Source organism: Pan paniscus, chromosome 3 (genome assembly GCF_029289425.2).
Source record: "Pan paniscus chromosome 3, NHGRI_mPanPan1-v2.0_pri, whole genome shotgun sequence".
Taxonomy (NCBI): Eukaryota; Metazoa; Chordata; class Mammalia; order Primates; family Hominidae; genus Pan; species Pan paniscus.
Window position 1 is genome coordinate 16,084,873 of NC_073252.2, and position 14,419 is coordinate 16,099,291.

The 14,419-nt window shown below is 37.9% G+C and overlaps 1 protein-coding gene across 1 annotated transcript in view; it reads left to right on the forward strand.

The window, feature by feature from the left end:
* Positions 1-14,419, forward strand: part of CD38 (CD38 molecule) — a 68,010-nt gene that overhangs the window by 16,618 nt on the left and 36,973 nt on the right. The window lies entirely within an intron of this gene.

Below are 14,419 nucleotides of genomic sequence, written 5' to 3' on the forward strand. Positions count from 1 at the left end.
GTAGTCTTACAGTTACAATTAATTTTTTTTCCATTATGCGATGTTTTAAAAAATTGCTAAGCTCAGTTGTCTACTCCCTGCTAGAATGTATCAAACATGCTGCATCCACATAGTAGACAGTTATTCTACATTTTTGGTCTTTGGATGTTTTGAAGCAATTAGCAAAGTTTGATTTGAAGAGACATTATAAATTTCCGATGGCATATTTTTCTCTGGCCATGATCCATATTTGCCTTGATATTGTCCAAATGTTCATTTTATCTTATGACTATCAAGCAAATATTATAAAGTTATTTGTGAATTTGGCACTTCATAGATGAAATATTGTGAAATTCTGAATAAAACTGCTTCATTGATTATCTTGGTTCCTAAAAGAGATAGTTTATGAGTTAAATTATCTCTAACAGTGTCTAAGTTGGCAGTAATTAAATCTCCATGGGAATTCTTAATAAAGGCAAAGAAGGACTGAAAACACCTTGCTGAAACTGAGAGAGATTTAAAACCACAAAAAAAAATGTAAGCTTTAGTTAGTTGTTCACGTTTTGGGGTCCTGCTTTTATGTGTTAATACTTCCAGATAAAATTTTTTCAAAGGTAGTTTTGAACACCAGGATCTGAATATATTAATTTGTTTATCTCTGAAAACTGTATACTTTGTGTTTCCCAGGTCTGACTTTCTTCATTTTTCCTACTTGAGGGAACTCCTTTTTCTCCTTCAATATCCTCATATCCTCCTTCAATGTTTCTCAGTCAATATCTCCTCTCAATTTTTCCATTTTAAAATTAAAAATTAAATCATTAACATTTTAAATACACTGAAATGTTCATGGAATAGTAGTACAAATACCCATTTACCCACCACATGGAGTTAATAGACAATAAAAATTTGCCATATTTGTTTTACATCTTTTTTCTAGTTTTTAAAAAAATAACATGTTACAAATAAAATCAAAATACTCCTTCCGCCAATTTCCTTTTCTCCTGTCTCAGAGGCAAATACTGCTACTTGCTTCTCTTGTATCTTTTTAGAAATATTCTCTGCATATATAAGCATATATCCGTATATTTTTCCACACATAGTATCTCTTCCGTGTCTTACTTTTTTTCATTCTACAATGTATCTTGATGATCAGTGTAGCTTTGTTTCATTCTAATAATTATATAGATTCCACTTTACAAATTTACTATACTTTGGACTTGTATCTATGAACGTTTAGATTGTTTTAAACCTTTGGCAACATTACAGACAATGCTGCAATGAAATCCTTCTGTATGTATACATACGTGGATCTGTGTATAAGATAGAATTCTGGAAGTAGAATTGCTAAGTTAAAGCATATGCTACTTAATTTTGAAAAAATTGTCGAACTTCTCTTCACAAGGCAATTATCTTCTTGAGGTAATGAGAACTCCTATTTCCCCATACCCATACTACACAGAGTATCTTCAAATTTTCTGATTTTTGCTGGTCTGATAAGGGAACGTTACCTCAGTTTAATCTTTATTTGCATTTACTATGTGTTTTTGCCCTGTAGAGTGAATTTTACTTTTCTACCTAACAATGTATTTTTGTGATTTTAATGACATTACTTTTGAGATTTACCCATGCTAATATATAAACTCTGGTTCCGCAATTTTAAGTGCTATATAGTATCCTATTGAATGACCATACTACTCATTTATTTATTATTATCTACTTGTTAATTAGTCTGTTACCTTTTTTGTCAGTTTTTGCGGGCATAAACAATGCTAAAGCATACATGTCTACTTGTGCATATGATTTTTTCCCAGTGTGTTTAATAGAATGACTAAGGTAGAATGACTAAAGTTCTGAGGTGTGGCAGGTGTGCCATCTTCACCTTTACTGGGTATGCTAGTGTGCTGCAGCTGCCGTGATAAAGTACTACAGGCCGGGTGGCTTCAACAATAGCATTGTACTGTCTCACAGTTCTGGAGGCTGGAAGTCTAAAATCAAGGTGTCAGAAGGGTCGGTGCCTTCTGAAGGTGTGAGAGAGAATCTGCTTCGTGCCCTCTTCCAAGCTTCTAGTAACTTCAGGTGTTCCTTGTCTTGTTGATGGTGTTGTCCCAGTGTCTTCATATTGTCTTCTCTCTGTTTGTGTTTGTCTCTATGCCCAAATTTCCCCTTTTCATAAGGACCCAGTCGTATGGGATTAGGGCTTACCCTAATGATCTCATCTTAACTTGATCATCTGTAAAACCTTATTTCCAAATAAGGTCACTTTCTGAGGTACTGGGTGTTAGGATTTCAACATCGTTTGGGGGGATAAAATTCAATGAATAACAACAGGTATACCAGTTAAGATGTTTTTGGCTGCAACTAACAGAGCATTCAACTGAAAAGGTTTAAAATATATTTTAAATTTTAAACAAATGTTTTATAGAGATGAGTTCTGACTGTGTTGCCCAGGCTGGTCTCAAAATCCTGGCCTCAAGCAGTCCTTCCACCTTGGCCTCCCAAAGTGCTGGGATTACAGGCATGAGCCACAGAGCCTGGCCACTTTAAAATGTTGTTGACACACATAACAAGACATCCAGAAGTGGGGTGGTCATAGGATCGGTTCAGCAGCACAGTGATGGCCGAGGCTCTTTCCTTCCACTCTTCCATCTCCCTTGAGTGGCTTTCAGCTTCTTGTCACAAGATTGCTGCATTATGTCCTCATATACCTGGAACAGAGGGCAGAGAGAGGGGCAAGAGCACACCCCCATTTCAAGTCTCTTTTCATCCCAAAGTAACATATTTCCCAGCAGCCCTCTTTCAACCCTCTCTAGGCTTCTCCTTAAATTTCACTGGCCAGAATTGGGCCACATGGTTACCCAAAGCTATAAAAGAGGCTTGAGAAGTGAGAATTTGATATTTTGAATCATAATAGGAGACATGCTTTGCCAATAGGAAAGAAGGGTAAAAGAAATCTTCTGGAGAGTACCGAACCAACTGCGTCTGCCACATTGCATATGGCCAAATGGTCACCAAATTTGTTGTATCACTTTATTTTCACAAAATTGGTGTAAAGTCCTCATTGCTATTCATCCTCGTCATCATTCGGAATTCTCAAATTTAAAAAATGCCCATTTCCTTGTTGTTTTATTTTTTTAATTCCCTGATCATTAACATAAGTAATTATCTTTTTATGTGTTTATTTGTCATTCAGGTTTCTTCTGTGAAAAGCCTATTTCTGACTTTTGCTTGTTCTTATGTTGAATTGTCTCTACACATTCAGGATTCTAATCTTCTGTCAGTTATGTGGATTGCAAATAAAGTCTCCCAGTCTATGGCTTAACTCTTGACTCTATATTTATCACGTCCCTTATTTACTAAAGATTTAAATATGATCAAATTTATGTTTTCTTTTAGGGTTGTGCCTTTTGTATCTTATTTAAGAACTGATTTCTTTAATGTGAGATCACAAAAGGGTTATAAATATTCTAAAAATGTTAAACTTTTGCTTTTCATAGTTAGATCTTTGATCCACTTGGAATTTATCTTTGTGTGTGGTGAAATTAGGAAGCCCATTTCATTTTTCCCCAGATGGATAGTCAGTTGTGTAAGTGCTGTTTATCAAATAATCCATCCTTTATCGAGGGTTTTCTGATGCCACTTCTGTTGCATCTTGTGTTTCTTTATGTATGTCAGTTTATTTCTGGACTCTCCAATCTGTTTTATGGTCTGTTTGTCGCTATACCACTGCCACGTTGTTTAAATTACTAATGCTTTGATATCCAATAGAACATGTCTGCTTTCTGTTACGGGAGATAAATTTACATTTTTAAGAAGTTTATATAAATGGAATACATATCATTTACTCTTTTGTGTCTGAGTTGTATGTCTTTGTCATGATGTTTTGTGATTCATCCATGTTGTATGTACTAATAGCTTGTTCCTTTTTATTATTGGGTCTATTGTGTGTATATATCACAATTTGTTTATTTATCTATTGATAGACATTTGGCTTGTAGTCACTTTTTGGATACAATGAATATAGGTTCTATCAACATTAGTGTACAAGTTATTGTATGGACATACTGACAGAGCAGGAGCACAGTCCTCTTGGACAAACACTGCCACTTTAAGTTCCAGCTCCATTTTTAGCCTCATGCATCTCAGGGAAATCACTTCTCTTCTAACTACAAGTAGCCAGAAAGAGCAAACAGTAAACCACAGATAAAACAGCTCAGGCACAGAGGGAGGAGGGAGAAAAGTCTCTTGGGTAACTGCCACACTTCACCCTCATACAGTGGGCCCCAGTAAAACAGTGGGCGTTAATAAACACATTATTTTCCCTTCAGGTGCACTAAAATAGGGAAGCTAAAAGCAGACTCGGGGGGTATGCCTGCAGCTGCAGAAAAATGTATAAAAACAGACACACAACTCTCCCTCCAAAATAAGCACAACAAAAAACACAAAAGCAATCCAAGCCTCTAATAAACTCTCCTATCCTAAATCCTTAAAAACTCTTGGTCTGTAAGAGAGTGTGCTGTTGACCTAGCTCAGCCAAAAGCTCCTCACAGGTTCGTTTTCTCTAAAATAAACCTGTCTTAACTGGCAAGCCACCTTTCGTGTTTTTTTTCCTCTTTCTTTAATTCTTACACATACTGTTTTATTTCTCTTGAGTGAACACCCAGAAATAGAATAGCTGAGCCATATGGTACATAAGTTGATTAGCTTTTTGAGAAACCACCAAACTGTTTTATAAGGCAATTGTATAGTTTTACATGTGTAGCATCAGTGTGTGAATATTCTAGTTGTTCTACGTCCTTGTTAACATTTGGTATTGTCAGACTTTTAAATTTTAGCCATCTAAAAATTTATAATGTTATTTTATGGTGGTTATAGTTTGCATTTCCCCCATGACTAATGATGCTGAGGATCATCTCATAGGCTTTTTGAAGTATGTGTTCAAATCTTTTGCCCATCTTTAAAAATTAGGGTTTTTGTTTTGTACAAATACTTGGAAATTAAGCAACATACTCCAGAATGACCAATGGGTCAATGAAGAAATTAAGAAAAATAAAAAAACTTACTGAAAATGATGAAAACATGTCTAACAAATAAAAATTGATACACAACATACCAAAATCTATGGAATACAGTAAAAGCAGTACTAGGAGGAAAGTTCATAGTAATGATTGCCTACATCAAAAAAGTAGAAAGATTTAAAACAACTTAACAGTGAACCTCAGGAAACTATAAAAGCAAAACAACAACAACAAAACCCCCAAACTCCAAATTAGTGGAAGGAAGTAAATAATAAAGATCAGAACAGAAATAAATGAAATAGGCTGGAAAAGTAATACAAAAGATCAACAAAATGAAAAGTTGTTTTTTAAAAAAAATTGACTAAGCATTACCTAGACTAACTAAGAAAAAAGAGGGAAGAACCAAATAAATGAAAAAGGAGATGTTACAATTGATACCACAAAAATATAAAGGATCGTAAGAGACTATTATGAACACCAATAAATTGGAAAGCCCAGAGGAGATGGATAAATTTCTGGGCACCTACAACCTACCAAGATTGAACCAGGATGAGATACAAAATCCAAATAGACCAATAACAATTATTGAGGAACCTCAATAATAATTTTTATTAAACAACAATAAAAAGTTTCCCAATTAAAAAAAAAAAGCTCAGGACTGGATGGCTTTACTGCTGGATTCTACCAAACTTTAAAAAATAACTACCAATTCTTCTCAAACTATTCCAAAAAATTGAAGGGAAGAGAATTCTTCCAAACTCATTCTATAAGGCCAGAATTAACCTGATACAAAACCAGACAAGGATACAACAACAAAAAAAGAATATTGCAGGCCAGTATCCCTGATGAACATAAATGGAAAGTTCCTCAACAAAATACTAGCAAACTGAATCCAACAGCACATTAATAAGATTATTTACTAAAACCAGGTGGGATTCATTCCAGGGATGCAAGAGTGGTTCAACATACGCAAATCAATAAACATAATACATCCCATCAACAGAATGAAGGACAAAAATCATATGATCACCACAATAGATGCAGAAAAACAGTTGATAAAATTCAACATCCCTCCATGATAAAAACTCTCAAGCAATTAGGTTTAGAAGAAGGAACACACTTCATCTTAATAAAGGCCATATATGACAAATCCACAGCTAATATTTTACCAAACAGGGAAATGTTGGAAGTTTTTCTCTAAAAACTGGAACAAGATAAGGATGCTTACCCTCACTACTCTTATTCCACGTAGTACTGGAAGTTCTAGCCAGAGCAATTAGGCAACAGAAAGAAATAAAAGACATCCAAATTTGGAAGGAATAAGTCAAATTGACCATGTTTGCAGATGACATCCTCTTACCTATAGAAAAATCTAAAGACTCCACCAAAAAACTCTTAGAATTGATATACAAATTCAGTAAAGTTGTGAGATACAAAATCAACATACAAAAATCGGTAGCATTTCTATACACCAATAATAAACTATCTGTAAAAGGAACCCCACTTACAATAGCGACCCCCAAAAAAAACCTCCACCTAGGAGTAAATTTAACCAAAGAGATGAAAGATCTCTAGAATAAAGACTACAGAACACTAATAAAAGAAATTGAAGAGGACATAAAAAATTGGATAGATATCCCATGTTCATGGATTGGAAAAATTAATATTCTTAAGATTCCATACTACCCAAAGGAATCTACAGATTCAGTGCAATCTCTATCGAATTTTCAATGGCATTTTTCACAGAAATGGAAAAAAAGATTCTTAAATTTGTTAGGAACCATAAAAGACCCCAAATAGCCAAAGCAATTGTTTGTTTTATTTTATTTTATTTTATTTCACTTCATTTCATTTTATTTTTGAGACAGTCTCCCTCTGTCACCCAGGTTGGAGTGCAGTTGCATGATCTCAGCTCACTGCAATCTCTCCCTCCTGGGTTCAAGCAATTCTCCTGCTTCAGCCACCTCAGTAGCTAGAATTACAGACATGCACTACCATGCCCTATTTTTAGTAGAGATAGGGTTTCACCATGTTGGCCAGGCTGGTCTCAAACTCCTGACCTCAAGTGATCCACCTGCCTCAGCCTCCCAAAGTGCTGGTATTACAGGCATGAGCCTCTGCTCCTAGCCAAGCCAAAGCAATTCTGAGCAAAAAGAACTGGAGGGATCACACTACTTTACTTTAAAATATACTATAATACTATAGTAAAACAGCATTGTATTGGCATTAAAGCAACACATAAATCAATGGAACAGAATAGAGAACCCAGAAATAAATTCACATATTTATGGCCTATTGATTTTCTGCAACAGCACTAAGAACATAAACTGAAGAAAGGACACCTTTTTCAATAAATATTGCTGGGGAAACTGGATATTCATATGCAGAAGAATGAAACTAGAGCCCCATCTATCATAATATAAAAAAGTAACTCAAAATGAATCAAAGACTTAAGTGTAAGACCTCAAATTATGAAACTACTAAGAGAAAACATAAGGAAAATGTTCTGAGCAAAGATTTTATGGATAAGACCTCCAAAACACAGTCAACAAAGGCAAAAATAGACTAATGGGATTACATCAAACTAAACATTTCTGTGCAGCAAAGTAAACAATCAACAGAGTCATGTGACAAACTACAGAATGGGATAAAATATTTGCAAACGGTTTCTCTGACAAGGAATTAATATCTAGAATATACAAGGAACTTAACAGCAAAAAGCCAAATAATCTGATTTTTAAAATCAGCAATTGATCTGAGCAGACGTTTCTCAAAAGAAGACATAAAATGGCCACTAAGTATTTGAAACAGTGCTCTATGTGACTAATGATTAGGGAAATGCAAATCAAAATCACAGTGAGATATTATCTCACGCCAGCTAGAATGGCTATTATCAAAAAGAAGAAAAAATAACAAAGCTAGCAAGAATGCAGATAAAAGGAAACTTAAAACATTTCAGCTTTTACTTTAGATTCAGGGGTTACGTGTGCAGGTGTATTGCATGATGTTGAGGTTTCAGAATATGATTGAACCCATCTCCCAGGTGGTGAGCATAGTACCCAATACGTGGTTTTGCAACCCTTCCTTCCTCCTTCCCTCCCTCCTCTTATACTCCCCAGTGCCTAGCATTCCTATTTTTATGTCCATGCGTACCCAATGTTTAGCTCCCACTTATAAGTGAGAAACGTAGTATTTGGTTTTCTGTTTCTGCGTTAACTTGTTTAGGATAATGGCCTCCAGCTGCATTCATGTTGCTGCAAAAGACATGATTTCATTCTTCTTTTTGTGGCTGCATGGTATTCCATGGTGTATACGTACCACCACATTTTCTTTATCCAATCTGCCATTATTGGGCATCTAGGTTGATTCCATGTCTTTGCTACTGTGAATAGTGCTGTAATGAACATATAAGTGCATGTCTTTTTTTTGGTAGAACAATTTATTTTCCTTTGGGCATATACCCAGTAGTGGGATTGCTGGGTTGAATGGTAATTCAGTTTTTATTAATAGTTCTTTAAGAAATCTCCAAAGTGATATTCACAGTGGTTGAACTAATTTACATTCCCACCAACAGTGTATAAGTGACAAAGAAAATTCTCACACATTGTTGGTAGGAATGTAAATTAGTATAGCTATTATGGAAAGCAGTGTGGAAGTTCCTTAACAGGCTAAAAATAGAACTACCATATGATCCAGTAATCTCGCTACTGGACCTATATCCAAAGAAAATAAAATCATATGTTGAAGAGATACCTGCACTCCCATCTTTACTGTAGTTTCATTTATAATAATGAAGATATGGAATCCACCGAAGTGTCTATCAACAGATGAAGAGATAAAGAAAATGTGGGATATATAGACAATGGAATGCAGCCATAAAAGAGAATGAAATCCTATCATTGGCGGCAACATGGATGAGCCTGGAGGACATTACGTTAAGTGATATAAGCCAGGCACAGAAAGACAAGTTTCATATATTCTCACTTACATGTGGGAGCTAAAAAAGTTGATCTCAGAGAAGTAGAGAGTAGAATAGTGGTTACTAGAAGCTGAGAAGGGTAGGGAGACAGAGATTGATCAATGAATACAAAATTATATATATGGATAGAGGAAATAAGTTTTAGTTTTAGTGTTCTGTAGCATTGTAGGGTGACTATAGTGAACAATAACTTATTGTATATTTTCAAGTACTGAGAGGAGAAAATTTTGTACATTACCAGCACAAAGAAATGATAAACCTTTGAGATAATGGATATGCCAATTACCCAGATTCGATCGTTATGCATTGTATGCACGTATTGAAATGTCACCCTTCACCCCATAAATATGTGCAATTACATGTCATTTAAAAGTGATAAGAAAAATTAGTTTTTTTTATCTTATTATTGACTCGTAGGAAGCTTATATATTCTGAAAAGAAGTCCATTTTCAGATGTGTACTAAAAATATTTTCTTTCATTTTATGACTTACCTTTCCATTTTCTTTAATGGAAACTTTAAAAAACTTTTAAAAAACAAAGTTTTAAAAAAATCTAGTTAAGGTCCAGTTTGTTAACTTTTTTCTTATATGGCTTGTGATGCTTATTCCTTCTGCCTAGAATGTTCCTGGGATGTTTGTGGAGCTAAGTCCCTCGCTTCCTTCAATTCTTTACTCAAATATGTCCACCCTATTTAATGTCAACTGTCCACCGTATTTAATGCCACCCTATTTAATATCACTAACACCTCCTCCACCCTCACTCTTGACATTCATTCTAGTCTATTTTACGTGTTTTTCTCATAGAACTTATAAATTTCCAGCATGCTTTATAACTTACATATTCATTATGTTTATTGTTTATTGTCCGTCTTTGTTCCAGTAAAATGTAAACTCCTAGAAGAACAGAGACCTGTGTTTTGTTCACTGATATACCCTAAGTGCTCACAAGTGTTTCTAGCACCTAGTATGTGTTCAATAAATATTTGCTAGGTTGATGAATTAATGATTTCTAAGCTTTCCTTCAGTCTGAAGAGTTTTCTGATTTTAAGATTCTACTTAGATAATCCTAATTGTCTCAGTGGCTCTCACCAGTCACTCACTTCTCCCACAAGGTGGCAGTCTTTACCTTCAACACAGGTTCTGGTAGCCTCAAATTTGAGAATTAAGAGCTGAGTTAACCTGCTTGTTTTCTTTGAGCCCAGACAGCCTGCCCTATGGGAACTGACAGCTGTAAAATTTAAAGGACGAGTGTAATTACCCTGCAAGATCTAAGTGCTTTTAGGCAAGAGGATTTAGGGGGTGAGAGTTTTCCTGGAGAGGGACACATTATGAAGGTGATATTGCTTAATTGATGGGGACTTTGAAACATAGTTGCTCTTTGTGAGAATGGTATAGGTTTAGAGAGAGGTGCTAGCACAGAGCTGTGACATCTGAAGTAGGCTGACAGCAGACAAATTGGATTTAACCACCAAATATATCTGTGTTTTCATGTCTTCCTGCCCCGTGCCCTCTTATCTGACTCACTTTACCCCAGCACTGGGGAATAACTGTGCCCTATTCTGGTCCTGATCCTTTTGTACCATCTAGGGAAATGAGAACTCCTCTTGGGGTCTCGGATCCTCATTTCTGTTAGAACCAATCCTATTCTGCGGGTAGGGCCATGGTTGTAAATTTCCTGTGGGAGGCAGCATTGCTTTGCAAAAAGAACACAGTTTGGCATGTGAGGCAGCTCTGCCACTTGGACAAGGTGATAAAGCTTTAGTCTCTTTATTTCTAAAACAGGGATGATGCTAATACCCCGCACATGGACTAGTGTGAGATTTAAATGTCAGGTACTTGGCACAGTGGCAGGTGGTGAATGCTCTTTGGTGATCATGACTATCCCTTTCTCCTGGTAGTGCTGCCTCCTCCCTCTGAGCACCTGGAGTCAATCCACCTTGGGTAGGTCAGAGAAGGTGGAAGAAAGTGGTGAGAGGTGAACTCGACGGGATGATGCACAGGGCGACAGGGTGAGTGAGAGGTCTGGGATCTATCGGCAGGAGCAGAATGGTAGGAAAGGGGAAAACATGCCATTGACCTTGAATCTTGACATTCGTGCCCATCCTATGCTGTATTGAGCCTCAGGTCACCGTTTGCGGAGGTGAGCAGAAAACTGCTAACAGATCGAGGCTTCTCCAGCCTTCTAGGTAAACTTTCATCAGTGGGTTAGTTGTCTTGTTCAGAAGCTGATCACAGAGCTTTGGCCAAGCATAAACACTGATTATGGCAGTCCAATTGTCATAATCCCTTTGATTCTTTAATATCCCCTTCAAGATTGTTTGTTATTGTCAATGCCCCCACAACCTAAGACCACCGGGAACACACTGTAATTGAAAAAGGTGGGTTTGTTGCTCTCTGCAAGAAGGGAGGACACTCAGCATAGAGACCCATGAGGGTGGGGCAGGTTTTATCCGATGACGTTAGAAAGGACTTACTGAGGATGTGGGCTTGTTTTAGGAGATTTGGGGGAAAGGTTCAAGGAGGCTGGCTTTTCCTGGATGCTGCCGGGAAGTAGTGGGATGGTAGTAAGTCTGTGGTAGGATGTTTAAATAAATTTCCTCTACTGGGCTGGAAGAATGAGAAGGCTGAAGCTGTAATAAGTAAAGAAGTGGCAGTCACTCCTATCAGCTATGATAAAAGGATGTTTGGCTATTACTTTATGGTTTGGATGCTATTTTTGCTTGTGTTCACATCATGGTCTGTCATGGTGATAGGCCATGTACACAGTGGCCTTGTCTGATGCTGGTGTCCCATGGAGTTGATTATGCTCAGCTGAAGAACACTAAGGCCCAACTGTGGGGGCCAGGCCAGCTCCTGAGTGTCAGGGGGGCTGCACTGCTTTGTCATTACCAACATCTCCACATACAATACAGCCTGTGCATGTGAGGTCCCAGAAGGAAGGAGCTAAAGCAGCTAGACTGGGATCACTTTACTCAGTTTGAGGAGAGGAGTGCTCTTGAGGGAACCAGAGGAAGGCAGATGACCTGGTCTGATCTCCTTTTCTATTGGATCTCTAGGCAGACAGACTGAAAATATTTGCTAAAACAAAGAGATCCATCTCTAGAATACCCTTAGCAGGATGTCCTTGATTAAAGGATTATTTCTGAAAACTAAATTCAGAATCCGTGAGGCATGATTCCCTGGAAGATCATGTAAGCTGTACAATTCTCTATGGAATAAACTGGAGACCTCATCCCTAGATCCCTTTGACTGTGTGAGGAACCCCATGAAACCTCACTTAGTGACTTTATTCATTCTTCTGGGCCTGAAAGCATATGTCTCATGCAGGAAGGAAGGCAGGACCAGTGGGGCTTTGCAGGTTGTGCCATTCTCTCCTTGCTTTGCTTGAGACTCTTTATTACCTGTCTCCCTGACATTATTCGTAGCGTGATTCTGGGTGTGTTCTGTGATTCTTGTGATTAGGTATCCAATTTTGCTTAAGGATGCAAGGAAGTGTTTGGGGAGAAAGCTCTATTGGAAGAAGTCTGTAGTCCTAGCCTCCCGCCCCACCCCACGTTTCACATCATTAGACCTCAGCATGTGGGTCTGGGGCACCAACACTGTCTTACCTGTTGCACAGTGTGGTCTTTATCTGGATGAGGGATGCGAAAGGATACATTGTGGCCAAGAGAACTGGGAGAGGCACAAAAATAACAGGTGACCACCAAGGGTGCTTGGACCTGAGATGTTTCCATTTCCTAAGACCCTCCAAGATCCCCCAACATTTGGTATAGTTGCCCAGGCAATTTAACAAGAAAATCAAAGTTTTGTTATGACCCCCATTGTAATTTATGCTTATCGCAGAAAAATTGAGACTATAAGAAGGAGAATAGAAGGTCACAAAACCACTCTATACTAGTCCGGGGATAGCTATTCTTACAACATGGATTGATCAGTGTGGGGTGATTTCTCCTAGTGTTTTTTGGACAGAAAAGCATTGAAGATGCCCTGGTTTTAAGGTCTTAGGATGAAGGAATTATAGTTGAACAGTTCAAAATGATGTTATGAATTACTTTCAGATTTGTTTGCTTGATTGCATTAGCCTTGCCTGGTCCCTACGGTAACTATTTGGTTCCATCATGGTGGCTGAGTAGGTGGCTCTGGAAAAAGAGCTATTTAAGAAAAGCTTTTCTTTCTCTAAAAATATTGTAGAGGGCTCGCCCTCTGTTCTTGGAAGCAATGTTTGGGATGGCCTCTTGGGAGGCTGTCTGATGAAGTGTCCAGGAGTATGTGGTCTGGACTTGGACAGGACAAGATGCAAATTCTGGCTGGGATATTCTAGTTGTGGAGTGTTGGGCAAGTTACTTGGTCTTCTGAGTTTATAGGTAAACTGGAGATAATAGGTATGTGTGAATGAGGATCCAATGAGATGCCTGCAAAACACTTAGCCAGATGGCTGCGTGAAGAAAGCACTTGGTAAATGCTAATTGTTGTGGTTGTTATAATTAGTACAATGATTAGTCATTGCTGATTGTTGGCTAACTGGTGGTAAGAAATGAAAGTGAAGTAAGGCAGTAGCAGCGGAGGGAGGTGGTGGAGGGAATCAGGAGACACTTGCAGGTTCTGGTTCTGCCTGAGTTTAAGTGCTGGGGAAAACTAGTTGAATAACTGCTGGTCTAACATTTAACAGCGGTGTGACCTCGGGCTAGTCACATTTCCTTTATAAACTTCCTTTTTCTCATTTGCGAAATGAAGGGGTTTCGTTAGGTTACTTCTCATCACCCCTGGTTGACCATTAGAATCGCTTGGGAGACCTTTTTAGAAATTCTTGGTTCTGGGGTCTTCCATTTTCCCCATTCTCACTTGGTGGGTCTGAAAGCAGGCACTGCAGCTTTTCCAAAGCTCTTCAGGTGACCTTGAAGTATGGCCAGGGCTGAGAACCTCTGACTTCCAACAGCACTTCTGGTTTAGGAAGGAGCAAATCACAGGCACAGAATGAGCTCTCAGGAACGGCTGCTGAGCTAGTAATTGCCATGACACTGTCTCCCTGTCCCAACTGCAGGCACCCCTAGACGTCTCCTGACGAAGACTTCCAATTTTGGAACAGCAGAATCTTTGAAAAAAATATTATTGAACTTCCAGAAATGACTCAGTCCTTCTCTGCTCCTTCTTTAGTCGAAAAGATATGCCCCCATCCCTGTCTACTGCAGTCCCAATCCCTTTTTATGTCAACATATACATCTAAACCAACAAAAAAATTGACTCGCACAACCAAGGTGAGGTGTTTGGCTTTAAGGATAAAATAAATAGTTTCATAAAACCTGCCCCCAGATTTCTCATTGCCTCTACTCATTTTCTCTAATTTGTAGGGCACACTGAAAGCTCAGATTCATAAGATGTAGAAAGGGCAGAGAGTTAAGTTACAAACTCTTCCTAGGTCTGTTTCAACTCTAATGTTCTATAGCTC